At 44.5% G+C, this 27,693-nt stretch overlaps 1 protein-coding gene across 2 annotated transcripts in view; it reads left to right on the top strand.

Moving 5' to 3' along the window:
• Nucleotides 1-27,693, top strand: part of LOC126457960 (GTP-binding protein drn-1-like) — a 336,213-nt gene that overhangs the window by 150,674 nt on the left and 157,846 nt on the right. The window contains exon 1 of one of the 2 annotated variants that reach the window (XM_050094721.1): nt 13,843-13,956. The exons of the other annotated variant lie outside the window; for it this stretch is intronic. The gene's annotated coding sequence lies outside the window, so the exon portion shown is untranslated. Of the gene's footprint in view, nt 1-13,842; nt 13,957-27,693 lie in introns of those variants that run through there. 2 annotated transcript variants of the gene reach the window in all.

Here is a 27,693-nt window from a genome sequence, read left to right as displayed (position 1 = left end):
CCTGCATTGCTGCGAAAGGTGGATATACACTGTACTAGTGCCCACATTGTGCATGCTCTGTTGCCTGTGTCTATGTGCCTGTGGTTCTGTCAGTGTGATCATGTGATGTATCTGACCCCAGGAATGTGTCAATAAAGTTTCCCCTTCCTGGGACAATGAATTCACGGTGTTCTTATTTCAATTTCCAGGAGTGTATTATACCAGAACTGATATGTGATTACATTTTCACGCAATTTGGGTGCATTGATCCTGAGAAATCAGTACCCAGAACAACCACCTCTGGCCGTAATAACGGCCTTGATACACCTGGGCTTTGAGTCGAACAGAGCTTGAATGGCGTGTACAGGTACAGCTGCCCATGCAGCTTCAACACGACACCACAGTTCATTAAGAGTAGTGACTGGCGTATTGTGACGAGGCAGCTGGTGAGAGATCTGGAGAATGTGCTGGCCAGGGCAGCAGTCGAACATTTTCTATACCCAGAAAGGCCCGTACAGGACCTGCAAAATGCGGTCGTGAATTATCCTGCTGAAATGTAGGATTTCGCAGGGATCGAATGAAGGATAGAGCCACGGGTCGTAACACATCTGAAATGTTACGTCCACTGTTCAAAGTGCCGTCAATGCGAACAAGAGGTGACCGAGACGTGTAACCAATGGCACCCCATACCATCACGCCGGATGACGAATACACGCTTCCAATGTGCGTTCACCGCGATGTCGCCAAACACGGATGCTACCATCATGATGCTGTAAACAGAACCTGGATTCATCCGCAAAAATGACGTTTTGCCATTCGTGTACCCAGGTTCGTCGTTGAGTACACCATCGCAGGCGCACCTGTCTCTGATGCAGCGTCAAGGGTAACCGCAGCCATGGTCTCCGAGCTTATAGTCTAAGCCGCTGCAAACGTCGTCGAACTGTTAGTGCAGATGGTTGTTGTCTTGCAAACGTCCCCATCTGTTGACTCAGGGATCGAGACGTGGCTGCACGATCCGTTATTGCCATGCAGATAAGATGCCCGTCATCTCGACTGCTAGTGATACGAAGCCGTTGGGATTGAGCACGGCGTTCGTTATTACCCTCCTGAACCCACCAATTCCGTATTCTGCTAACAGTCATTGGATCTCGACCAACGCGTACAGCAATGTCGCGATACGATAAACAGCAATCGCGAAAGGGTACAATCTGACCTTTATCAAAGTCGGAAACGTGATGGTACGCATTTCTCCTCCTTACACGAGGCATCAAAACAACGTTCCACCAGGCAACGCCGGTCAACTGCTGTTTGTGTATGAGAAATCGGTTGGAGAGTTTCCTCAAGTCAGCACGTTGTAGGTGTCGCCATCGGCGCCAACCTTGTGTGAATACTGTGAAAAACTAATCATTTGCAAATCACATCATCTTCTTCCTGTCGGTTAAATTTCGCCTCTGTACCACGTCATCTTCGCGGTGTAGCAATTTTAATGGCCAGTAGTGTATTTCTAGTTCGATGAAAATTGCACTATACATTGGATGAACTGCAGCAGTATAGCACAGAAGGTAACACAAAAGTAATACGCAATGAGAAATTCAGAAGTGACAATAATTACACTGAGGTTATCGCGATTTATGACGGTCACTTGGACATTGCGAAAGCTGGACTTGGTTCTTAATAGGGTTTATGATCACCACGGACAGCAGTGCAAGCTGTGCAGTGTGATTCCACGCTGGCCACAAGGTTGGTAAGAAACTCTTTTGGTAGAGCGTTCCAGTCCTCCACTAGAGATGTTCACAACTGCTGGACGGCCGTTGTGGCACGTTGGCATGCTACAATACGGCTTACCAACGAATTCCAAACGTGCCCGATGGTAATTAAGTTGTGGGAACGGGCAGGACAGTCCATTCACTGAATATCCTCTTGTTTCGCGAGCTCCTTTGCCCTGGCAGTTGGATGCGTTTACGCATTTTCACCCATAAAAATGATATCAGGGCTGAATGAAACCCTGAAAAGACGCACGTGAGGTAGGAATGCAATGCCATAGAAACGTTGATTGGCGAGTGTATCCCGTTCAGAGGTTTGGGGGTCAGTATGTCATTATGCCTCCCCACGCCAAAAGCCTTAATTCGCCAAAGCGATCATGTCTGGCATTGTTTCTATGGTCTGTCTCCCGACTGCGTATGTTTGCATCTCCTCGGTCACGACGATCTCAGGACTGATTGTAGGCCTCCAAGAAATATTCTTGGAGTTAAACAGCTAAGACCTTCATGCCTATGCGGCCCAGCGAACTTTTCCTTGGGAACATGTCAGTGTTTCCTACCAAGAAAATTCGATTCTTCAATGCAGTGAGTGAATTTTGTAATTAGTTAGGGACTCCGTAAGAGAGGTGGCAGAAATTTTCTACAAATCAACTTTTCTTTTGGTAGCCCATTCTTTTCTTGATTATGCTTAGCTATTGGTCAATGAAGTACAAAGGCAAGACGAAGAAGCATCCTTTGATGAGTCACGTATCACTGGATGGAATAATGACGGATAATGAAGGAGGAGCAGGCTCTGTCAGAAATTGTTCCCGCCTCCCATCATGTTGTCTGGATGAAATGCTTGCGTTCGCATAGGTCACGGATCCCTAGCCTATGATTATATACTATTCTCTTTCTTCTCGTGGGAGTGGAATTCTAGAGTGATCTCTGTTAGAAAAATTCATTTCAATAATTCTTGTGGACAGACACTCTTAATTTTTCCCCTTAATCCACTTGTTTGAAAGCTCCAGTAGAAATTAATATTTTGATACCTACCACATGTATAGGTCGCGCAAATCACAATTGAATGCGTGAGATAGTTGGGATAGCTAGTTTACTCGACAACTAGCTCCAGTTTTGCATTTATGAACAATTAAACAAGGTACGTACGGGAAAAAAATGCAGCATTTTTCAGTCCTACATGTCACTTACTAGAACAGGGCCGCTTTTGTTCCATCGACTTTCTGTGGACGCGCGTCACGCATGGGACTGAACGTCCATTTATATCTCGGAACGAAATGCAACGCACCGCAAAACACACCAAGCAGGCGTCAGAACAGTATCGAAATTCTATCGAAAAAAAAAATTAGCTTAAAAAAATCATCTCATTACATCAAACACATGGCGCTTCACATTAATTAAAGGCCAGAAATTTTAGCATCTCTTCGGATGAAACTGGTAATACCGAATTATTTTATTACTGTGGACGAGATTGTCGCTGTAACTGACATTTAAAAAAAGATTGAAACATAAGGGTTATTTCAGCATAGTAGAACATACGAGTAAACTTGTAAATATAGTAAATTGGAACTTTTATTAGTTATTTGGTTCTTTTCGTGCCTCACCGTTCATATTCCCCAAAATCTGCTGTGATGTAGCATTGTCAACTGATTTGCAAATGTAACACTTCGTTCCTATGAACATTTGCTGAATGTGACCGGTATTACGAGTCATTTTATGTACATTATACTTAACACATGACTAAAATATTCAGTAGGAGAGTAAACATTTTAAACTCTGTACTATTAATTCATTTGTGCCAAATTCGGTGTGATAAGGAAATATTGTAGATTATTCCTTATTCGTAACCATACATTTACGAGTGCTACTGTTCATTTTATTTTTGACTGATTCTTAACAACGCTTTGCGTGTGGTATACCTGTACTGCTAGATCGTTGGTAACGCTTAAAGTATCTAGTCTCTAAGATGAGTAAAGCTATAAGTCAATGTGTCCATAACTGTCCCAGAAAATCACTCCACACGACAGTAATAAATTAACGGATGGTAATATAAATACAACGTGAACACTTTCGCCGCCAACATCAGAAACCTAACACGGTGGTAATTTGTCTGCACACATACGCATTGGATAGTTTATTACGTGTGATTTCTAATAAAAGTTTTTATCAGTATACAAAATCCAGACATATTTAACTTCCTGATTTAGGTATTGTTATTCTTCATGCCCTATATTCATTGACCAAATTACGTCCTGCCTTACAGGCTGTCTTGCACAGAATGACGTAAATTTCCGATTCAATGAATTCAGCGAAAATTTCACTTGCTAATACATATATGGTCGTAAATATTACTATGGTTGCGTCGCAAAGAAAGGGACTAATTCACTGAAGCTCTTTTTAAAATAAACATCAGTCTTGAATGTTCTGCAGTGCACAGGTGTCGACTTAAATAATAAGAAATATATAGCTTGAAAGCCTATCCAAGTATTTACAAAAGGTAAACCCTCTGCACATTTTCCTTCAAGTGAGCCAAGTTTTTTCTGTTCACTAGTTGTCCCACAGCGGCACGATGCATAATAGACAGTACGTGTGATCTGTGGACGTCGGTTTATCTGTATGCGAGGCAGTTTACTCAACTATTTATATTTTCCTTATACAAAGTACAACGTAATAATCGACAAGTGCAATAAAGTGAAACCTGATGAACAAGGAAGGACAGCAAACAGTAAGTCTAAACGACGATATTTTGCATAAGCTGTGGCTTTCGCGTCTTCCTGCGGCTCCTAACAGTGTGCACTGGTGCAGTGTGTGTGGTAACTCGAACGTCATGCCGAATAATGGGAACGCTCCCCACTATGTGAATTTTAACGCTAGTTGCTAACGTGGCAAACCAAGTAGACTTCATTAAAAGCACACAGCCTGAGCTTAAGAAACAGGTTTTAGCCTGTTAGATGAAACACTGTGGTGACGCAATGCAGCGGTAATGTTCGAAATGCAGAGAGCAGAGGGCACACAAAGCGAAACTGGTATGTTGGACAGCAAAAGATTTTACTCTAGGGCTCGCCTATACAGATGACCTTCAGAAATGGAAAACACCGAAAGGAATCAGAATTGACAGTGACTGACTCTACGCGGGACAGACGACGAATGTTCATTACAGATCGTAATTGAGGGTACAGATTTTCGTCGACATGGGTGCAAACGTCGCAGGACATTCTGCAAGCAAACATTCCTCAAGACAAAGTAGAAAAACTTGTATGCTGCAAACATGCCGCAATTTTAGGATGCATTATCCTACCCTTATATCCGGGACTACGCAAATATTTTGTTCGCCGTTTCATCGTTGCCAGAATATCATATTCAACAACCGGCATGGCTTTTATTTTATTCATTTACTTATTTATTGCCTGATCTCCCACCTCGTTTATTTGAATCATCTTTCAGGATCACTTGCGAAATGCAATACAGGCAACACAGAAGCAACAGCTCGTTCGCAATGATCTAAACAATTCCAGATCATCTGCTGCTCTTTCAACAGCATGTAACCTGCTTCTGCGTACAAGGCCACGTAGGAACTTAGGGAGATCAGCAAGCAGACCTAGCAGCCAAGGAGGCCGGCTGGGAACACGAAGATGTTGTGCAGTATGTCATTCCCCCGCAGGCTGTTTCGCTATTGAACTGTGGAAGGAGGAGTGGCCGGCCGTGACGGATAATAAGGTACAACCGGCGATGTAAACTATGCAGACATGAAGTAAGTCATAATGGTCATGCCGGCGGGATTAACGCACCCTGACGTCCCTCCAATTAGTCTGCTGTCCATTAACATTTGGCACCATGCTCCGTCGAGAGGCCTCGCCCTCTTCCCCCCCCCCCTCTCCCCCATCCTAATTTCTAATTTGTTGCGAGTTGTGACGGATGATGGTGGTTGTAAACAACACATTCTGCACAGGAAAAAAAAAAAACCTCAACTCCTTCCGAAAAGGCCGTGGAGGCCCAACGTTACCGACCGGCCGCCGTGTCATCCTCATCCCACAGGCGTCACTGGATGCGGATATGGAGGGGCATATGATCAGCACACCGCCCTCCCGGCCGTATGTCAGTTTCCGTGACCGGAGCCGCTACTTCTTAATTAAGTAGCTCCTCAGTTTGCCTCACAAGGGCTGAGTGCACCCCGCTTGCCAACAGCTCTCGGAAGACCGGATGGTCACCTATCCGAGTACTAGCCCAGCCCGACAGCGCTTAAGTTTGGTGATCTGACGCGAAACGGTGTTACCACTATCGCTAGGCCGTTGGCTCTGCATAGACAAGCGAGACTCATAATTTGAAGCATGCACACTTTCTTCAAGCGCAGAGCACATGTATGCGCTTATCGCAGCCGTCGCTAGGATCCGGCAACAATGCAATCCCCGTCTATGTCTAAAGCTGCGCGAACTGTATTCGTTCGTGTGTAGGACTATAGTTTTCTCACCAATTGAGGCCACCTGTCCCGTGGGTACAGAATATGTGTTTTTAATGTAGTGGTTTGCATTACCTGCAGCATCATCATGCAACTGACCATTGGTGTTACTTCCGCCTTTTACTGGCAGTTTCTCACCCCAAGGTCAAGAGGGTGCTTCTGTCCACACCGCCGCCTTCTCTGACAACGCCTTTTGCAGAACGAAGGTGAGTCCATACGCGGGAAGTTTTTGGCCGCTGTTACTGATGATTTTTGTTCAGAATTTAGGCAACCGTTGGAATCTAACCCAGGGTCTAGGATGTTGAAGTTTCTCATCAAACACGCTACTCCTAGAGCACGGACTTGTTTTCACATTGCCATGTACGATACCTTTCGTATACAGTTCATTTCAAGCACATGTATGCTACTTACAGTTAAAGTCATTGCAAACTTCCATGTATTTGCATTGTTGGTCATTAATGTTGCAACACTAAGGTGTCGACATGCAACAAAAATAAAACTGGCGTGAAGTGTTCTACGGGCTTGGAAAGTAAATTATCAACATTTCAGCGCAGTCGTACAAAATTAGGTAAGAGTGACTTCGTCTCCATTCTGAATGAAAGCGATATCACGCAGCAGATTTCTCATTATGATATCGTGTTTTAGAGTTGGTTGTTTCTATGAGCGTCATCTAGCAGCATGAGGCGACAGTGGCCTGACCGTGGCCTATAGAGAGACTGTAGTATATCGTTCCGTAACATGGCTACTCGCTTTGATCAGGACTCCATGATTGTAATGCAAATATCGAGATGATATGTTCAGGTGAGCCATACTCTACCTATGCATTTTCTCAACGACCGTACGTGGCTGATTCCCTAGAGAACAAACACCGTGTGTATCGGTTGCTTTATGGTAAAGTGCAGCTACCTACAGAATTCCAGTGTGGGTTGTAATTATAGTATGGTAGCAAAACTTGATAGACATGCTAATGCGTTAATGCGGGACCGATTTACGCTGAAGAAAATTAATTTCAGTTTTTGCTACCAGGTGCAAGTCTGTTTTCGAATACAAGAAAGTCGTTCAGAAATGTTTCCATATTTAATGGTTCAAGAATGGGACTGTGGCGAAAAAGGTAAAGTAAGTAAGAAAAGAAACGTAGATTTCATTGTTAACTGCTGATTACACAGTTTGTTCAATATGAGTACCGTAGACCTAACTAGATGCTGCATCCGTACACCGACATAATTAGCAGTTGTTCGCAGCAGTTCCGGTGGAATCCGAGCAACTTGTAACAGTATACTGGCCTTTAGATCAGATACAGGCCGAACGTGTCGGTGGTAAAAGTATTCTTTTGGATATCCCCAGAATTAAAAGTAACGTGACTTTAGATCAAATGAGGTCACGTCACCAATCTGGAAAATCTCTGAAGATAACACGTTCGTGGAAGGTTGCACTAAGCAGATCTTTTACTGGGCAAGCGACGTGAGATGTTGCCCCATCTTGCACGAAAACAATGGATGCGAAACAGTAGCAGTATTTCAAAGCAGGAATCACGCGTTCTCCAAAGGTTTCGTTAACGTGCAGACACCGCGATAGGATAGAAACCTAAATTAGAAACTCACAGAAATCAGATATAATCCATCAATCACTAGAATATCAATTACACTAGAAACCTAAACCAGAAACTCACAGTGATTAGGAATCAGATCCAGCGCCATCCCGACTGGGGTTTTGCTGGTTTCCCCCAGTTGTAAGGTGAATACCGGGATGAGGAATTCCACCACAAAGATTTAGCAAAATCTATCAAATGGAAAACAAAACTTGACTGTCCCTCTGGATGTATTCTCCCCAAAGAAGAGCGGGTCGTTAATAAAGTCACAGTCATATACTGTGTTGTGAGTGCAATGAATCTTATTGCACAACATGCGTTCTAACACTACCCCAAATTCGGCAGTTCTGCGTATTCACTAAAGCCTGTGATGGAAATATGCCTCGTCACCCCGTAGAATATTTCCCGGCCACATGTCATCTTCGATCCGTGCAGTAAACCGAAGAGCAAATCCAGAACTTTGCTGCGGATCATCAGATTACAGTTGCTGCACCGTCTGTATCTTCTACAGGTAGCAGTGTAAAATAGACCTCAGAGCTTTCCGTGTTGTTGACCGTGGGATGGATAATTCTCGTGACATTGCACGCGCACTAGCACTATCCGGCACACGTGCTGGACGATCAGTTACAGCAGCAGCAACCTCGTGAATAACTCCCACCGGGATAGGACGCCTTCCCTTTCCAGGTGTCTCACCATGCTCACAAGTGTTTTCGAATTTCATTATCATTCTCTTTAAACCATTTACTGACATCGGTCCTCCCATCAGACCTTTCCGTCAGAGTTGCCATCTCAATGCAGCACTGTATTTGCTACTGTTTACATAAAACAGTTTCAGTAACAACGCACGGTCTCTATTCTCTACAGTGGTACTGTTCACTCACGTTCTTTCTTTCTTTTGCTTGTGCCTTTTTGCCGCAGTGACGCAGGGTTGGCATGGTTAATCGGATTTCTCATGGTTAATTGGAGGGGTGGCCAGATGCCCTTCCTGCCGCCACCCCGTACCCCAGTATGGAATTAGGGTACCCCAACTGTCTGCGTCTAGTGTAATCCATGGAATAGTGTGAATGTGTTCAGATGTCTGCGAGCCGTGTAACTGAGCCTGGGCGTGGGTACCAGCCCAGTATTCACCTAGTGGGATGTGGAAAACCGCCTAAAAACCTCATCCAGGCTGGCCAGCACTCCGGCCTCCGTCGTTAATCCGCTGGGCGGATTCGATTCGGGGCCATCGCGCCTACCCTAGTCCAGGAAGTAGCCCATTAGCACTCTCGGCTAACCTGGCGGGTGTACTGTTCACTCACGTTATGTCTCGTCAAATGACGGCGTGAATATGATGCCTTCATTCAAAAGGTGTGCAGCGCCAGACCTACACCTGGTGGCCACAATTGGAACTACTTTTCCGGTGTAAATCGGTCCTACATTAACGTTTTAGAAAATCTAATAATGTCACGTATAAGAAGGTGCAATTAGGTGAACGACGAACAGTTCACTTAACAAAGGTTTATTCAGCACTTGCACATACAAGAGCATGGAACGAAATGCCCCCGGTCAGAACACATGTAGTACATATACAGCTACAGAACATTCCAGTACAATGATTCTTGACATTTGTGGATACTTCTAGAATGTACTCGAACCGAATGTAGAAATCAAGACTGTACAGTCCAGGTGAGTTTTGAACTCACGATCCAACATGCAACAGTTTAGTATCAAAACCACTACACCACGGTGCTTCTTAGCATCTTCTGCGACAATATGTTTCGCCGCTACGCAATAGTTACAGCTCATACTGGACGTCGGAGAGTAATTGCCATTTGATTATAACTACTTGCTACATTTTTTTGTTGGACCGTGCAGGATGCTACAAGCACGTCGTGCACATTGATTCAAGAAATGGGCTTGATAGCGCGACGAAGTCGGTAGCACCACGAATTGTCAGCACGGCATCGTGGCTGTTCCCAACAACAACGCTCCCTTCTCAGACGACTGCCGGTACTGCGTATAGTATCGCAATGGAGGAACATTCGTATGGAGCCTCTGAATAATTCCAACGTCGCCAGATTCGTCATCGTCATTCGCGCCCAGCATCTGGAGTGATGGAGTGGGAACTACTGTGCCACGCTTCGGCATGGTGTACTAAACGACTCTTGCGACAGAAACAGAAAAACGACGTCGTAAACAAGATATCGTAAGACGCTCCAGTAACTAGGCTCCTGGTGCAAGAACAAGCTTCCATGAGGTGACAGTGCTCAAGACCTCAGCTTGAACCTCTGAAACGAGGTTTTTCTACACATTACAGAGCTTACAGGGCTTCTGGAGGCGCTGACATGACGGTAAAGCAAGGTCAAATGGTACCTCGACCAACCATCATGCACCTCAGACGTATGTCTTAGTGCACAGTCCCGCAGCTGCTTCAGAAACAATAACCGATCCGGTTTGTAAATATTCTGCCAAATTCAGAACAACGTTCTCAGGCAGTCGTCAAAAGCCGCTAGTCACGAGGAGAGGTTATGTCCGTGTGCCATCCGAGACGAATCAGCATGCTGCAGGCTATTGCGTGTAGAGTTGCCGTATTGGTGCCCTCACAGCGGAAGGAGTGTGTGTGGTGGGGGGGGGGGGGGGGGGGCTGGGTGATTACCGTTTGCTGAGAGACGCCTTCCTGGTGATGCATGAGGTCGAGTCTGATGACCACCCGAGTGGCCTAACACTGTCGATCTGTACATCACCCTTTACTGTGTAAGGTGTCAGGCAAATCCAACACCTTCCATGAAAACCCTGACATGATAAGCAAATCCAGTAGTATGTCACATAGCTTCGAATAAATCGTGACATTAAATTAACCAAAGTAATGCGAGTAACGAGTGAGCAAATGGAATACCACAGACTAACACAAGAATGCCTAAATGCATGTCACACCTTCCCACCGTGAGACAGACGCAGTTCCGAGGGGGGAAACGAGAACCGAAGCCGAGAGCAGAACCGTGTTGAGCTAGAAGGCTCTACGATAAGGGACGGACAACCACGTGCCAGCTAACCGACAGGACCACCCCCCCCAGCCCATGTTAAAAGCTAGAGCCCTCCAGAAGAACAGTACAGATCTTACGATAACACTAAAAGGGCCACACCAGCCGCAAGTTTCAGCGTGAGACTTTTTCGCGTCTCTGTTACGTTTCAAACATTAAAAACATTGCCCCACCACGAAAAGTATAAAGTTTCTCATTGGATAGACAGAATTTTTGTAGGCGGAGCTTAAGGTTAACATTGAGACCCTGATTGGACAGATGAAAACACAGCCAGATAGTTTTTTTTTTAACCAACTTCGGTAAATTGTAGTAAGGAGAAGTGAGAGAAGAGAGTTGCTTACGAGACGGCTAGATGCATGGAGCTGTGCTAGCCGCCGCCCCCTGACGAACACCGACAAGCTAATGAACGCACGCGATGCCGCATTTTTGAGCGCATAAGGCTTCACTCAGAACTGCAGAAGTGTCATCTGTTACATCCCCTTTTTACGTAATACTAGTGTCGATCGTCAATTGAAGCTCATGGTATTCACATTTGCTATGTAAGTTAAAATCTGAAACGCGATGATTTTTCTGTTATATAATTTTTGAGAAGCCACATCAGCCACTGTAATTTACGACAAGTTAGATAAGTAATTAAAGATAATTGAGGGTCACTGTAGACCATTTTGATAGTTTTCTCTTTTGTGAAACTTAATTTAAACCTAGATTATAGATGTGATATGGCATAGGCCATCCTTCGATCCATTGTAGAACTTGGAAACCATTCAGGGAATATTCGTTCACATTTTTGTTGAACGCAGTTGGTTTTTATCATCCTGTATTACAACGTTTCCTTTTATCAATAGTGTAATTTATAAACAATGTTTCATGAGTAGGATAAAATTTCCAATGGTAAGCTTAACTGCTTTTTCGACGTTATTTTACCAGCTAACTAAAAATAGGAAAGCCTTGAACCCCTTCGACTAAATTTAGTTAGTATTAAGATTCTTTTACAGGAAGTGCGGAGGAGCTGACGCTGAAATCATTAAGTATTTGGTTATACCGTCGCTAGTCTCACAGAACTCTTCTGAACTCTACATGTCATGTGTGGTCTGGCGTCTCCTTACCAGCAACAGGTCCCAGGTTCAAACTAGTCAATTCCCTAAAAAACACGCTCAGAGCGTCGTTGCGCGAAAGTGGTAGGGAGACACGACTTACAACAAACAGACGCCACGCAGAATGTTAGAACCGGCATATGCTATCGCTGTCCATCACCGCCAGTGCGTGCACACGCAACCGTCATCATCCGCGCTAGAACTCGCTATCTGGTCCTTCCCTGCCTTCTATATGCCGTTCTGAGCTACGGCACCAGGACAGCTACACTTGTGTGAGTCCGCGCGCTGCTAGACGCCACTCCTGAGACAGCGTTGGTGCCGCCAATGCTAACACCAGCACCTTGCCGCCCATCCTCTGGCGGGCTATGGCTGATATTGTATGGTTTCACAGACTGTGGCCGCCAACACCATGGAGGGCATTGACCGCCCTTCCAGCTCCGTTTCTACCGCTGTAGTTGGTATGGAATAAAGAATGAATTCAAGCAGCATCTTTTCCACAACTGTGAGTTACTTGACACCTGCCACCACTCTACTGCGTCACTGCAGCGGCAACCTGGGTGGTGATGCGTGACAACCACCTTCACCTACAACAGTACAGGTCGCACTCGCCCACTTCTACAACTGCCATTCGCTACAGTCCTCACGTGTTAAGGCTAAAGGCTGTGCCTCATCTTCAGGTCCTCTGTGGTGCTGCTTTCACCAGGACAAGACAGAGTGTCCCCATAGTTACCCAACCTACTTCGGTACAAAAAAATGGCTCTGAGCACTATGGGACTTAACATCGGAAGTCATCAGTCCCCTAGAACTTAGAAGTACTTAAACCTAACTAACCTAAGGACACCACACACATCCATGCCCGAGGCAGAATTCGAACCTGCGACCGTAGTGGTCGCGCGGTTCCAGACTGAAGCTCCTAGAACCGCTCAGCCACTCCGGCCAGCTACTTCGGTACAGAGGATGTTCAACTGCTGTCTGGCGTGCTAGCTCTCCAGATCTCTCACCCACTGATAACACTTGGAAGCAAAATGTAAAAACGCAACTGTATCTGTCGTCCAAGGTCATTTCGTCTCCACTCCTTTTTTTTTTTTTTCTTTGGTCATCAGTCTACTGACTGGTTTGATGCGGCCCGCCACGAATTCCTTTCCTGTGCTAACCTCTTCATCTCAGAGTAGCACTTGCAACCTACGTCCTCAATTATTTGCTTGACGTATTCCAATCTCTGTCTTCCTCTACAGTTTTTGCCCTCTAAAGCTCCCTCTAGTACCATGGAAGTCATTCCCTCATGTCTTAGCAGATGTCCTATCATCCAGTCAATTCTCCTTATCAGTGTTTTCCACATATTCCTTTCCTCTCCGATTCTGCTTAGAACCTCCTCATTCCTTACCTTATCAGTCCACCTAATTTTCAACATTCGTCTATAGCACCACATCTCAAATGCTTCGATTCTCTTCTGTTCCGGTTTTCCCACAGTCCACTCCTATCCAGATTAAAGCCATTGCTGCCGCCAGAGATGGCAGCTGTGAGTATTAGACTTCGCAATTGGTGCGTCGGCAGATTTCCTGTAAAACTAATAATGTAATCTTCCTTCGACACGCACACGCAATGAGTAAAATTTGAATATTTGCTGCCCATCCTGATGTTGAAGTTTTAATGAGATTAGAGTACATTTCATGAACACTAACTGCTCTCACTGTTCTTATGTGTTGTGAAAAACGATTCAGTCGTCAAACCAGGTAATTTCAATCCTTTACACAGTAACTAGAAAGGGAGTTGGTTCCGTGTCTTTTACCATGTTTCCGTACACTCCACCAGGTGTGTGTGTGTGTGCGAGCGCATGTGCCGCCGCTTGGCGTCGCAGCTGTCCACGTCTATTTCCAGTTGCGTAAACACGCGTCGTGCGTTAACGAAGCGCGTAGCCGGCAGACACGGCGCTCCAGCTGACTCCCTCCTCCTCGCCCCGTAACGCGCGTGAGCGTTGCGCGCCTCCTCCTAGCTCAGCAGGAAGGTCTACACGGCTACCAGCATCACCACCTCAGGCTGCCGATCGAGACCTCTTGGCGTAAGTCACACACAGCAATGCCTGACGTGTTACATGTGTTGCATTTTCACCTTCTGGAAAATTTGAGTACACGGCGATGTAATTTTAGTGCTTTTATGAACCAGTGAGGTAGAATCAATTTCTCTACATATTGCTTTGAATCTCTCATCGCTCTTTTTAGAATATTAGAGTGAACTGACATGAGTTAAGAGACGCCGTAACGACGACCTTTCACGAAAGTTGAAATTATATCAAATTTCTCACCTAAACTGCGGTCGTACTCTCTTGCATTAAATTTTTCGTGTGCGAGTAGACGGTTTCTTAATGCAACACTACATTGTTTTGCTTTTTGTAAATAAAGGCTAATGTAAAATATGAATATGGTCTATTCCGCCACACTGCTCGTAAAATTCGTGATGGGAAATAAGCAGAGGAATGAAATCTACGACGCACGCTGAGCGCTTCTTGAACACTTTTTCATCGCGTGTCTCGTTTATCACACAACACGGCGGTAGTGCGACTCGGTAATACCTACGTACATGAAGCGCAATATCATATTGACCTATCCCTTTTACCAACCGGTCCAGTGATCTATCTCCAGTGACATCGTTGTCGACAAGATGACACGGTTTTTCAATCATTTCCCTCATTCCTATCAACTGGAGGGTCGCGTCACTAGGGCCTCCCGTCGGGTAGACCGTTCACCGGGTGCGAGTCTTTCGAGTAGACGCCATTTTGGTGACTTGCGCGTCGATGGGAATGAAATGATGATGATTAGGACAACACAACACCTAGTCCCTGAGCGGAGAAAATCTCTGACCCATCCGGGAATCGAACCCGGGCCCTTAGGATTGACATTCTGTCGCGCTGACCCCCCAGCGCCCAGAAGCCCAGACGTTACACACAGAAATATGAAACAAGTCAGATCACGACTTAATGCTCACATGCAAAATACACTCCTGGAAATGGAAAAAAGAACACATTGACACCGGTGTGTCAGACCCACCATACTTGCTCCGGACACTGCGAGAGGGCTGTACAAGCAATGATCACACGCACGGCACAGCGGACACACCAGGAACCGCGGCGTTGGCCGTCGAATGGCGCTAGCTGCGCAGCATTTGTGCACCGCCGCCGTCAGTGTCAGCCAGTTTGCCGTGGCATACGGAGCTCCATCGCAGTCTTTAACACTGGTAGCATGCCGCGACAGCGTGGACGTGAACCGTATGTGCAGTTGACGGACTTTGAGCGAGGGCGTATAGTGGGCATGCGGGAGGCCGGGTGGACGTACCGCCGAATTGCTCAACACGTGGGGCGTAAGGTCTCCACAGTACATCGATGTTGTCGCCAGTGGTCGGCGGAAGGTGCACGTGCCCGTCGACCTGGGACCGGACCGCAGCGACGCACGGATGCACGCCAAGACCGTAGGATCCTACGCAGTGCCGTAGGGGACCGCACCGCCACTTCCCAGCAAATTAGGGACACTGTTGCTCCTGGGGTATCGGCGAGGACCATTCGCAACCGTCTCCATGAAGCTGGGCTACGGTCCCGCACACCGTTAGGCCGTCTTCCGCTCACGCCCCAACACCGTGCAGCCCGCCTCCAGTGGTGTCGCGACAGGCGTGAATGGAGGGACGAATGGAGACGTGTCGTCTTCAGCGATGAGAGTCGCTTCTGCCTTGGTGCCAATGATGGTCGTATGCGTGTTTGGCGCCGTGCAGGTGAGCGCCACAATCAGGACTGCATACGACCGAGGCACACAGGGCCAACACCCGGCATCATGGTGTGGGGAGCGATCTCCTACACTGGCCGTACACCACTGGTGATCGTCGAGGGGACACTGAATAGTGCACGGTACATCCAAACCGTCATCGAACCCATCGTTCTACCATTCCTAGACCGGCAAGGGAACTTGCTGTTCCAACAGGACAATGCACGTCCACATGTATCCCGTGTCACCCAACGTGCTCTAGAAGGTGTAAGTCAACTACCCTGGCCAACAAGATCTCCGGATCTGTCCCCCATTGAGCATGTTTGGGACTGGATGAAGCGTCGTCTCAGGAGGTCTGCACGTCTAGCACGAACGCTGGTCCAACTGAGGCGCCAGGTGGAAATGGCATGGCAAGCCGTTCCACAGGACTACATCCAGCATCTCTACGATCGTCTCCATGGGAGAATAGCAGCCTGCATTGCTGCGAAAGGTGGATATACACTGTACTAGTGCCGACATTGTGCATGCTCTGTTGCCTGTGTCTATGTGCCTGTGGTTCTATCAGTGTGATCATGTGATGTATCTGACCCCAGGAATGTGTCAATAAAGTTTCCCCTTCCTGGGACAATGAATTCACGGTGTTCTTAATTCAATTTCCAGAAGTGTATCTCCAAAGATGTAAATACCCGCTTTCAGAGACTACATCGAAAGATTATAATTCTAATTGGACGTGGAAGATTCAAGTAATTTATTCTGGCAAAGCAGGAAAAACCCATACTGGTTGGTGTGCAGACGCAGACTAAGCTCCAATATACTCGTATACGTGCAAAACGTGTTTGTAAGGGAAAGGTTCCTCTTAGCAGACTTTTCATTTCTTTTCCATCTGTCATAACAATCATATATCACAAACATGTGTGGAATTTATTTTCCTTAGTGTGTGTCGTCGAATGACGCAATTCATCTTTGTGGTTACTATCACGCACCTTTAGTTGCATAGTTACTAAGCTATCGTGATTATAGACACATGTTATTACCCGTAAAATCCTAATGCTTGTTGAAGATAACAGACTGCTGTCGAAACGACATATTCTTGTTTTGAGGGCTATTCCTTGTTCATGAAGGTTTCAAACAACGAGGCAGCACAGTAGTCGAGTTACTGGTTTCGCATTGAGGAGAACCAAACAAACACATATAGATTTTCCGTCTTTTCCCGTTTTAAGATAAACGGCGGGATAGGTTGTTCGTAGACAAAGCGACCAATTTTCTTCTTCATCCGTATGCAATCCTTTCTAGTATTTGCTCTGTCTCTACCGTTCTAATGAATCTTCGTAGAAGGCGCAACAGATTTAAAGGATCGCTTTTTTTGAAATTGCCAGCCATTGCGACGAATATGTTTGAAATTTCGCTCAAAGGTGCCTGCAACCTCCCTGAGTTATAAGGCAAAAGCGTGGTGCCTTCGGACGTTAGTCTCAATCTCGGCGACGCTACAGACAGGAAGGTGGCGAAACATGCGAAAACAAGGTTCACGTAAGCTGTAAGGTGGGTCAGTGGTGTAACATTTCCACCAAATTTCCCAAAAATTCCTCCCAACGTGTCACGCGATGAATAGGTGGTCACAGCCCCTCTTACTAACTTTTCACGCCTTCTTTTGACATCACTACGATGGAGGAGAGAACCACGACATACAGCAGTTAAATGACGCTGTTTTGTTATGGGTGGCCGAAGAAAACATTTCAGATACAGCTCTGCTTAGTATTGACAGAAAAGGCCTTATTGTGTAACATAAAGGGCGTCTATGATACCACCCCTTTTCCTGCACTTTGATTTCTACACATTTCACGGCCGAAAACGACAGTCACAGTGCAGCGAGAAACAGGAAAATGTTCTTGATATCCTTTAACACTGCCCTCGGGTGTTTGAAGACTTCTCAAAGAATACTGTATGGCTGTACCCCACTGACCGTGATGGCACCCCTTTAGAGTGCAACGCGACCCCAATTTTCGCTCTCGAGTGCAGGCTGAAACCTTTTGGGACAGTTCAAAATCATTCAATGGAATTAGAACTTGATCCGAAGCAGGAAAGGGCACTTATGTTTTTTTCCGCCCTTGCGCGGCGTGGTCACGCGTAAGTGCGCATTGACATGTGCGTTAATAAAACGGGGAGGGGCCATCTACGATTCCCAGTTCGGGAACACTCTCGGTGCCACCCACACCCTTACATAGACCACGTTAGAAATTACGAAGGCTTTTCGGAAAGTAAGTTCTGATCGGTCACGAAATGGAAACCACTGTAAAAATCTGATGAATTTTTGCACATACATGTTAGATAGTGTCTCTAGTATGCCCTATGATCATGGCACGTCACTCTTTTCAATCCTGAGCGCACAGTGATCACGTAAAGATGCCTAGAAAACAGCGTCTCCCGCCAAGTAGGAGGGCCTGGTGAGAGATTTCACCTGATGTCGTGCAACCCTCATAACATGACTGTCACGCGTTTCGTTCGTCATGACTATTCTCGACCGCACTCTGTGGGAGTAATGAAGATGTTCCTACAGCGTTTTCGATGGGAAACTTTTGGCGACACACAACACAGCCCGAGCTGGCTCGACATGAGTTTCATCTCTGCTCACATGAACCGTTGACTACGAAGACACCGTTTTGGCACAGACAACCAGCTGGAGACGTGCGTAGAGAACTGGTGGAAGCATAGGAGAAGGCTTTTTGAATAGGGTATTCGAAAGTTGGTACATCATTTCGATGAATGTATAAGTCGGAGTGGTGACTATATAGAGAGGTAGCTGTGAGGTGTAGCTAACTACTGGAAATAAAACATTTTTGATTTTCATAGTGCTTTTCATTTCACGACCGATCGTAAGTTTCTTTCCGAATAGCCCTCGTGTCTTTAGATATTTCGACACCAAATCAGCCTGGCGGCTGCTCTAACGCCTAGGGGTTAGGCAGCGCCTACGACACCCCCCTGGGTTGGATTTTCCGGCAGGCTGCATTGCTTTCAAAATTTGTGCCAGATACATTCACAACGCGCTCAACACCGAGGGTTGTTGAACGGACCCTCTACAGTTTTATTCACGCTCGTGCTAATATTGCACCCCCGCGTGAGCAAACCACAGGAAAGCAGAAGACGGGAAGGATGGAAAAGCTTTAGCACCCTTTGCTGCTTCGGATCAGGTTTAAATTCGTTGAGCTGTTTTGAACTATCTCTGGTGGTTCCATCGTATACACGAGTGTAACAACGGCGGTCGCGTTGCACTCCAAAGGGATGTAATCAGGTTCAGTGGGGATACAGACAAACAGTGTTCTCATAGAGTGGTAGAAACATCGGAGGGTGTCAGTAGTGTCAAAAGTTGTTAAGAACTTCTTCCCGTTGCTCCCCACACTGCGAACTGTGGGTTTGAACCGCGAAATGTGTGGAGGGGTCAACGTACAAGGAAAAGGGACGGTTTCATTGAAGCACGTTTTGCCACCCCTCTGAGGTCTTTCTCCTCCGAATGTGAAAATATTTTTTTGACACCGACCTACATAGGGCAGAACGATCACCACGATAGAATAAGGGAAATCAGAGCTCGTACGGAAAGATACAGGTGTTCATTCTTTCCGCGCGCTATACGAGATTGGAATAATAGAGAATTGTGAAGGTGGTTCGATGAACCCTCTGCCAGGTACTTAAATGTGATGTGCAGAGTATCCATGTAGATGTAGATGTGTCGATTCTGCGCGTCAGGGTGTCTGGAACTTTTTCCTCGGCCAGCCTTAAGAAAACTGCGTGATTTCAATGGTGGATTTTGCGGTTATGAACTCCATCACGGAGACATCAAAACGAAGGATGAGGTGAGGGTGAGAGGATCTGTGACGACCTTCCAATTGGGTGACGTGTACACGGTGGCTTTGCTCAGAATTGTGGTAAAATTCGGTGGCAATGTGACATTATTAACCGACTTTACAGGTAACATGAAATTCTGATGTGTGGCCCTTTTCTTTCGCATGCGTCGATCTTGTTGGTTGAACCATCGTCGAGGCCGAGGTTCACTTCGCAGGGCGCCACTCTTCTGCACCAATACAGGGGAAGGTTGTAGGCACGTTTGAGCCAAATTCAAACTTAAGTGTTGCAGTGGCAGTCAGTTCAGATGTTTTGAAACAGAGATCCTTTAATCAAATTGTGCAACGTAGTGCCGGGAGTTTTCCAACCGTTCTCAAATCTCACAACAATGAGTTAGTTGTTTTCAAGCCACTAGGAAAAAAAGACATTGCTATTCAGGAAATCTATGCAGAGGATCTGAGCTGTCAGTGCATTTAAACCCGTTCCGTAATAGTGCAGTTCAGTAGCTAAGCAGTCGTACAGGTTCCGGCTAGTAGTGGTTCCATAATGGCCTCATTGCCGATGGGACAGTAAATATAACTGTCTCATTCTTTAATGCAGCTTTCATGTGCTAATGAACTATACTAATATAATAAAAACAATTCACTTTACAACTTGTGGCTTTTACAGTTTACTGTCCATCAGCGTTCCATGCAAGACTTGAATTAAGTGCGAACACCTTTACGACCTCGAATAAAAATGCATATGACATTACCGTATAACCTTTATTTCCGTTTATAATGTTATTGGTCATCAAAGTAAACGCTGTAACGTTGGTATTGCAATACAGCTCTCGGATAAAGGTTTTTACACATACATTCACAAATGGTTCAAATGGCTGGAAGCACTATGGGACTTAACATCTGAGGTCATCAGTCCCCTAGACTTAGAACTACTTAAACCTAACTAACATAAGGACATCACACACATCCATGTCCGAGCCAGGATTCGAACCTGCGATCGCAGCAGCACCACGGTTTCGGAATAAAGCACCGAGAACCGCTCGGCCACAGCGGCCGGCAACTCATAAATCATATTCCGTATTTTGTAATTCAGAACAGTTCTCATCTGGATGGATAATAAGAAAGACACTACAATAAGTTTTGAACAAATAAGTTTTACGTGAAATACGCAGTAAACAATGCTTAATTTTAGCTAGAGCGTGGGTTTTCCTTCCGTAAAAAAAATATGAAATTCTTCTGAGAATTAAACGTCTCAGGGAAAAGATTGTGGAATGGGGCATGAGACTTCAGTCTTTCTGGTGTGATACGCACCTTTAAGGAGAAGCATCCGGTTATAGAGTGAACTTGGAGACTAAGTAGCACCCCTCAGGATTCATGGCTCGAGGGAATCCGCCAACTCAGGGCACGATAAGAACAACTTCAATTCGCAGGAAGAAAGTTCGCCAAGTTCCACCCCAGGGATATCGCGTTTGCAACAGACACAGCAGAGCTGCTGTCCGACAAGAGGGTGCTTAACGATCAAGCCAGACATTCAGCAGCTTTGAATAAAATGATTTAAGAGGAGGTCACAAAGTCTCTAAATTTCTTATGTTTTACTCATTTTACAAACACAAGAAGACACTCTAAAAATGAGTCAGATGATTTGTATTTTAACTCAGCGTTAGATAATTATAGTTATGAAACAAGCCAAAAGCCACGTAGAATTTCTGAGAACTGGGCGTCTCAGAAACACAAATTATTTTGAAATGTCTTACTGTAGCTAGGCAGTCACAATAAAAATTTACCTTTACAACGATATCAGATTGTAAAGAAAACCACTGTGTCGGCCACAGTTGCGACATAACTAGGTTGGAAACTTTTTTTTAAAGTTACTCCAGCCACTGTATTAATTATACAAATTTCCAAAATTATGTCTGATTTTTACGAAGTTAAAATAGATTAATGTATATCTCGAAATATATCTTGAAGCAAAAGAAAAGAAAATAATACAAAACCAGTTTCCAAGCCCAGAATTGAAGTCATTCGTTTATTATTCAGCTCATCAGTTTTCAATGGAAATGCATACTAATGCGTTAAATGTGTTATGTGCCTTTAGGCGCTATAGCGTAGTTGATATTCTTGTTGCATCTTTTGATAATGTCATCACTATGCCTTTTTGTATTATTCTGCTGTAGTCAACATGTAACATATCACCCGTGTGAAGTGAGCGTACTATTCCAGACATTTGAGTTTTAATCACTTTTGATGGCGTATAAGAGAAAAATGTTTGGCAATGCAGCAATTTTTATTTTGGGATATATTACTCTGTAAGTACTGCGCATGTTAACATACATGGTTTCAAGTAGTTGTTTAGCTGTTTGCGAAACAATATCGTATTTATGACTATTGTTAATCTGACGATCATTACTGTTTGTTACCCGTAGTATTGTTTCTTGAGCCACCTCTGTTTCTGCAGCCTTTACAGTTTGGAATCTTCGATAGTACAAACACTCAGTGTTACCAGTGAATGACCTTTACGGGTGGTAGAAGTGACTTATCTTTGTATTTTAAATTCATTTTTATTCGGTTACAGCTATTCGGGCTGTTAGTAACAAAGTTCTTCAAGTAGCTTTACACTGCAGGCTGCTCATTGGTACTTGCAATAATATGATATGAATTGTTAAATGACACAGAAGACAACAGCCAAATGGAAGAAAAAAATCTGTTTTCCCAGTCGTCGTATACTATAAATAATTCATGCAGATGAACTAAGAAAGTCCATCTTTCAAGATTTCCCAAGGAATTTTGGATGCTGTTTGACGTTGTTGACTAATAACGAAGAAAAAGCCATCGCAAAACTTTTAACACCACCATGTATGGAACGGCATTTATTCCATACGAGTGAAAGTTGTAGCGTATGTCCTGCAATCCAAGGGCCAGTAATATTCAGGATATTTTAAAAAAAGTTGTCAAACAATGTCAGTGGAAGTCACAGACCGTTCACTGATGACGTTTGCAAGAAATGCGCTGAACAGAAATCGCAGAATGACTTAGGTAGTATTTCAACTTGGCGCAGGGAATAATAGTACTATTTAAATGTACATATGGATACCGTTCACAAGAAAGAAAAATATCGATAGTATCCGACTGATAGTAAATTAAAGTCGCCTGAATAGTTGTGTATTGCAATTTTTCTACGCATGATTGTATGAAGAAACCATAAAATTGTTACGTGTACAAGCCATATGGAGCAATGTACGAAAGATACAGTTATTAGTGAGCATTTGGAAGAATTGGAATGACCACACATTGTACCTGCATCAGTCATAGAGACTGAACAAATGTGAATTGTAGTTTTTAATGTTTGTTGTAATGCAGTTTTTAACTACAGTTTTTGTCTTATAATTGCTGTAATGAGTCTGAGGATGGATAACGCCGAAATCGGTGGTCATAATAAAGTGCATATGCGGTCAGCAACTGAAAATAATTACAACAAAAACGCCACCTTAATCGCGGACTCTCTATGTGACGTCATGTCTGTCCATTAAAAAAGCGAAACAAGGTATTAACTATAGAAACTGTATGTGTCCTCCATGCTTGGCCAGCAGTGCTGTTCTTTTTCTTTGCTTTAAGCTAAACAATAAAAAAAGGAACTATAATTTTCGTACGCAAATTGTGCTTTCTGTGACATACCCATATGCATCGAAAAATCACTTTGTATACATGATGCAGACGAAAACGAAGACATTCGTTTTAATTAATAAAAAATATTTGTACAGCAAACGTATGTTAATAATTTCATGAAGCAGCTTAGTTGAAAATATTTTCACGTTAAAATGCCGTGGTAATCATTGCTCATTTATGGTATGTGGAGTAGATCGAAGGTTGTTGGACGACTGTCATATTGTGAGCAGCTGAAAATCAGAAGAAAGAGCAGACAGAAACTGTCAAGTATAGACCCAAAAACTACGAGTAAATTAAAAATGCCTTTATATATGTTAATATGCGGTAGTGATGACTTGTAAAGGTGAAAATGTGAAACAAGATTGCAAACAACCCTATACTGTCCATCCTTGTGCGAACTTGAAAGTGCATTTTAGATGTGTTTCACGATATCATAAAAAACATGAAATGTAAATCTTGTAGACAGTTAAGGAAAGAAATCCTTTACATGCATTATAAGATACTGCAGAATTCTAAGATCATATCTAACTCTACTTACGAGAAATTCATTTTTAAATTAAATGATGATGTAGAAAATTTTGCTAGAAATGGCTCTGAGCACTATGCGACTTAACTTCTGAGGTCATCAGTCGCCCAGAACTTAGAACTAATTAAACCTAACTAACCTAAGGACATCACACACATCCATGCCCGAGGCAGGATTCGAACCTGCGACCGTAGCGGTCGCTCGGTTCCAGACTGTAGCGCCCAGAACCGCACGGCCACTCCGACAGTTTGCTAGAAAAATTTCAGAATATTTAGATGTACTTCAGCTGGACTGTCGTGACTGGACAAAGATTTGGGAGTGCAACCATTCGACAGCTCTCTATTATATAAATTTGAAACTATTTTTGTAACCATACGAATAATATGATTACGAACGGGTCGAAATTGTAAGCGAAAATCGACTCAGATTCCGACTTTGTCTCGCACAGAGCTCAAACTAAGAGCGCCAACTTCCAAATGCTGCTCATGACGCACATAATTCCAGGTAAATACTCTTCTATACCTTGAGGTAACTTCAGCTCTTACGTACTGTAACAGCACACGTAACTTGATGTTAGACAGAAAGAAAATCCAACGTGTACGGTATAGTAATACTAAATTACATTTACCTACATAAGTTTCACAAGATGCTACACTTAACCAGTTGTTCAAAGTGGCGCCCTTAGCGTTAATGCATGCATGGCATTGTGGCACAAAATTCTGTCACAACCATTCTGTCGTTTGAACAGTGTCGTATGCAGGCGAGGATTCTGGACACGAGATGTTCTTCAGCCTCGACAGGCGTTTTGCACACAAGGCTTTTCATATGGGCCCACTAGCAGAAACCAAATGGTGATCGGGTGAACGTGCAGGGCTCGAAGTTGGTACCTCTCTGCTTATCCACTGTCTGATCCAGATGTTCACGAACCCTCAGTCCAAACTGAGGTGGATTTTCATCGCATCGGAAACACATCTGTTCACTGAGCTGGTTACGTTCCGGGAACCTGAGTAGAACGTCTTTGATAAGTAGAGCGTACACTGCTGCATTTAAGTGAGAAAGAAGAAGAAAAGGGCCTAGTACGCAGTTTCCGCATATGACTTTCGACTCGATCGTTTCTGGACCAAGATCCCTTATCTCAAATTGTTACAATTATTCTTCTCCATCATTCCTGAAAGTTTGCAGCATCGTCACGGAATGACACTGTATGTTCTCAACACACAGGTGTTAATACCTCTCCGTGCCAGAAAAGCACAGTTGAAATATATCTGTACATACAATGTATTAATAGCAGCTGAGGGCCTCAAGAAGACAGAGTTCAATCGAATCATTCAAATGGCTCAAATGGCTCTGAGCACTATGGGACTTAACTTCTGAGGTCATCAGTCCCTAGAATTTAGAACTACTTAAACCTAACTAACCTAAGGACATCACACACACCCATGCGCGAGGCAGGATTCGAACCTGCGACAGTAGCGGTAGCGCGGTTCCAGGCTGTAGCACCTAGAACCGCTCGGCCACCCCGGCCGGCAATCGAATCGTGCCCAAACAATTTTTTTTTCTTAAGCGAAATTGGCACATAAATATATCTTTCCATATTTTATATTTCTGCTGTCCACCCTGAGGGAAATACAATTTGTTACCCCACGACTGAACAGACAGATCGTCTGATATTAAGGGTAGGAAACTTGCCAACTGATAAAAGGGAACTTTGTAAATTGCTGGCTATGGTATGTACGCGTCGTGGCGAGGGGCTAAACTTGCATAACGTATACAAAGACCTGGTTCGGGCCCATGGCAGAGTGTATTTCGACCATAAGGAATCTACTCCTAGGTGTTTTGTATTCACCAAATATTCATCGTGAAATTTATACAACTTAATTGTATGAGAAGTAGACTGGTTATGGCTGAACTGGGTAGATTGATTGATGACGTTGGAGCACAAATTGCCTGTCTTCAGGAACCTTATATCCACGGCGGTAAGATTCCCGGATTACCAACGCATTGCACGACAATCACAGGAACAAATGATGCTAAGGCGGCAATAGTGATAACAAATAGGAAGATCAAAGTCACACGTATTGCACAACTGTGTTCTGAGCATGTTGTGACGATTGAGGCATTAATAAGGGGAGACGTTTGGATAATCTCCTCAATTTATGCCCAGTACTCCTTGGAAATTGAGCCCTTTCTTGACAATATTAGGAACATAGTAAATTTTTCCAGACGGAGAAAATTACTAATTTTGGCAGATATAAATGCAAAATCCACACTGTGGCATGCAGACAGGACAGATACAAGGGCACTTCTAGTGAATGATCTTCTCAATGAGTGTCAGCTGGTAGTATTGAATAAGGAAGGACATGGGCCCACATATAGGGGCCATGCTGATGGCACTAGTAATATAGATATATCGCTTGCGAATGAACTAGCTTATCCCCATGTCGCGACCTGGCGGATTTGCGATGGTGCATCACAAAGTGATCACAATATGATTATAATAGAGGTGGAAACTCTTATCGCTCAAATGTGCAGGCAGATTCATCATGTCACCCACGATTGCTGTTTGAGAAGGTCAACCTGGAGACCTTGTTTAATGTAACAGACAGTTTCAACATTAATGAAGTACAAGGGAGTGTGGATTTCAGAGCTCACTTCCTGGTACATGTGCTGCAAGAGGCGCAGGTCAGGGCCATTCCGTCTGTGAGTGGTGGAAGACAATCTCGTTTCCCCTGGTCCCGACAGCTAACAACACTAAGGAAAAAAGCTCGAGATGCTAGACGATATTACCAACTAGCAAAGACATATAATGAGAGGCATATAAGGCTGCAACTGTATTTGGCTGCCAAAAATAGGTACAAGGATGAACTGCAGAAGACAAGACAGGTCCATTGGGACAAGTTTGTCAAGACAAATGTGTCTAAAGACATCTGGGGCGAGCCATACAGAGTGCAAACAGAACGGGTCAAATCACCTCTGATTATGTCAACACTGCGGCAGGCAGATGGACGCATGACGGATGGATGGCGGCGTACGGCAGAATTTCTCTTACATAGGCTGCTTCCTGACGATGATGTAATTGAAGATGACGTTTACCATCGTGATCTTCGCAGGCAAATTGGTGAAGAATACGTCAACAACTTAGCTGTAATTCCGTTTGCGCAGGAAGAGGTTGCATTAGCAATTCAAAACTTGAAAAATAAGAAGGCCTGTGGCCCGGATGGCGTGCATGCTGAGACCGTGAAGGCTGCTGCCCCTCTCATTATTCCGTACCTGACAAAATTGTTTAACGACTGCCTACTGGAGGGAAGAGTTCCGGCCACCTGGAAGACGACTAGTGTCATAATTATCAAAAAATCGGAGGATAAAGATCCGACAGATGCCAAAACATACAGGCCAATCTGCCTACTAAACATTTTAGGCAAATTGCAGGAGAGACTATTGTGTGATAGACTTCAGACTCACCGGCAGCTGAGGGGCCTATCACCCCATCAGTTTGGCTTTCGCCCTAAGAAATCTATCGAAGACGCAATAAACAGGGCAATCGAAATTACCAAGAATACGGACTACAGTTATGTTCTGGCAGTGTTCATAGACATCTCAGGCGCCTTAGACAATCTCTGGTGGCCTGATCTGTTCGCCAGATTGCGGGACTTGGAAATTCCAACGGCATTGTACACAAACTTTCTTGATTACTGTAGACATAGGACGGTAGAATGGAGGGCAGGAAATCAGACAGTTGTCAAAAGAATATCTAAGGGTTGCCCTCAAGGCTCCATCTGTGGTCCCATTTTCTGGGACATTGTAATTGAACCACTGCTGGACATGATAGATAAGGATAGCAGGGCTTCGGGAGTTGTTGCTTATGCTGACGACCTAATGGTGTTAGTATCAGCGAACTCTCGGAAACAACTAGAGGCTATGACTTCTGATTTGCTTCGTGACATTACTGATTGGTGTAAGAAAAACAAACTGACTGTGGCGGCGAGTAAGACTGTGTATATGCTCTTAAACGGTCAGCTGCT

This window comes from Schistocerca serialis, chromosome 1, assembly GCF_023864345.2.
Source record: "Schistocerca serialis cubense isolate TAMUIC-IGC-003099 chromosome 1, iqSchSeri2.2, whole genome shotgun sequence".
Lineage (NCBI taxonomy): Eukaryota > Metazoa > Arthropoda > Insecta > Orthoptera > Acrididae > Schistocerca > Schistocerca serialis.
The sequence above is the reverse complement of the archived record's forward strand: the minus strand, read 5'-3'. Positions and strand labels throughout refer to the sequence as shown.